Raw genomic sequence first — 2,272 nt, 5'->3', positions numbered from 1 at the left:
AAGTTTGAATTTTTATAAATTTCATACAACATATTTTGATCACATATAGATAAATAGAAATGGATAGATGATAGCTAGATAGATGATTGACAGATAGATACATAGATACATAGACCTATCAAGTCAAATCTGTGTCCCAGAATGCTCTTACAATCTTTCCACCCCCTCTTCTGTAATGATTCCTGACCTAGCCTTGGGTCAGGAAGCTTAATATGCATCCTACTCAGGGATAAGCACTCTGCAATCTCTTATTCTCTGCACATTGGCCAGTTGTGAATCTCTGTGCCCACAGCTCACAGCTTAGCTGTCGAGGGCCCCACTGGCAAGCTCTTACCCACAGCTGTGAGGGTCCCCCCAGGCTGAGACCCGGAAGCAGGGCTTACAGCCTCCTAGTCACTGCCAGCTGGCTCTTCATAGTCATGAAAGCCATCTGCTCATTGTGACGGATTCCAACGAGGACCAGAGATGGAACTAGAAGCTTTATGTTCTATTTATGAAGGAGATGAAAATTTCCAGGAATTAAGTCCAGCTTCAATAAAGGGTAAAAATGGTGATCCCAAAGCCTTTTAGGTAGAGATTTCATGTCCCCAGAAACTTCCAATTATATCTATGAATGCTTTTTTTTTTAAACAACACTATCTCCTCAGCTGTAAATAAAGCAAAGTATATTAGTCAAGTTACAGGAGGCAACGGAAGTCAGTCTTGGAGCTGCCATAACCTTCATGCTGTTTGAATATGCTAGGGACAAGCAATAGTTCAGTTAACCAATATCATCTCAGTTGAAACTGCCAATGTAGCCCTGTCAAATAAGAGAAAGGACAACAAAGAACAACTTTCAAAAGCTCAGGAACTGTAAGCTGACCGATAAAAGAGGTCACAAAGGGGAACTTGTTCGAGGCTGGAACTGGGTTGATGTCCTGAAGCATTTAAGCAAAACTGGCTCTAAAGATGATGCGTGAGACCCAGAAACATAGAAGGCACCTTTTAAAAAGTAGACAGGGTTCAACATCTTTCATTACTTTTTCTGGTGTTGAGGAGGCTTTTTATAAAGTACAGTTCTTTTGTGTTTCTCAGAAAAATGTCAGGAAAAAGTTCCTGAAGAGATTTGGTTGAACTAAATGATTTTCACAAACTTGCCTTAATAAAAAGTAAAAGTGTAACTGCTTAGAGTACTTCCTGAAGCCTGTTGAGTTTTCAGACTGGAATGTGAGGATTAGTAATCAGTGTTAACTTACATGGTCCTATTCTAGATGTGATCATTTCTAATGGAGAACAAATCCCTTTTCAAACTGTCAGTCCAATACAGTCAAATCTCGAGTCTGCAATTATTCCAGAGCATGACCCTTATTAATAGGCTTCCCTTGACGTTTTTGTCTCTTTTTGCTTAATAACAAAAGCATAAATTGCTTCAGAGATTTGAATCCTGGGATTTGAACTTTATATGACTCTTTGGCATTTCTCTTTCTTTTTCAGCAGCAAATTGCATCTCTTTAATAAATTCATATCTATACTTTTCTTGATTTGGGGGAGGGTATTTGATCCTGAGAGTTTTCAATAATGTGTGCAAGATGAGAATAGAAGTTAAAAAGTGAGGATAAGGAAGATGGCTCAGTCAGTGAAGTACTTGCTGTGTAAACATGAAGGCCTGAGTTCAGATCCCCAGCACTCGTGTAAAAAGCCAGGCACAGGGGCTTGCACCTGAAACCCAGGGCCGGGAAGACACAGACAGGAGGCTCCGTAGGGAGCTCCAGGTTCAGAGAGAGAGAGAGAGACCCTGTTTCAAAAAATAAGATGGAAAGTGGTAGAGGAAGACACAGTGTAGATGTCTGGTCTCCACACACAAGCACATGTGCATGTATGGATCTGTGCATACATATATATACACATATACACCCGATACGCGCACACACACACACACACACACACACACACACAGCAAATTTGCCAAATATTTTAGAAAGCATTTGAATAAGTGCTCTTATTTAAAATATTTCTCTTTGGATGAGAGTAAAAGATGTCTTAATATTTAATTTTTGTATTGTCAGAGACCATGAATTTAATAAAGTCCTATTTATAGGCCACAGTGTTTTTCTTGTTGGGTAACTAAGGTCTTCAAGTGGGTTCAGCATAAAACCACATTTCAAATCTTGGTTTTTTGTTGTTTGGGTTTTTTGTTGTTTTTGACAGTGTCTTTTCAAGTATCCAAATGTATTTTCAACTTCTGGGTCTTCTTAATAGTACATATATAAGTCTTTCAAATGCTGAATTGTCA

The 2,272-nt window shown here is 39.0% G+C and overlaps 1 pseudogene; it reads left to right on the top strand.

Moving 5' to 3' along the window:
- The first annotated feature begins 465 nt into the window (after positions 1-465).
- LOC103730701 lies at positions 466-959 on the top strand (annotated as a pseudogene).
- The last annotated feature ends 1,313 nt before the right edge of the window (positions 960-2,272 follow it).

Source organism: Nannospalax galili, unplaced genomic scaffold (genome assembly GCF_000622305.1).
Source record: "Nannospalax galili isolate Female #2095 unplaced genomic scaffold, S.galili_v1.0 scaffold52, whole genome shotgun sequence".
In the NCBI taxonomy this organism is placed as follows: Eukaryota; Metazoa; Chordata; class Mammalia; order Rodentia; family Spalacidae; genus Nannospalax; species Nannospalax galili.
Note: the sequence above shows the minus strand (reverse complement) of the source record. Positions and strands in the feature narration are given on the sequence as shown.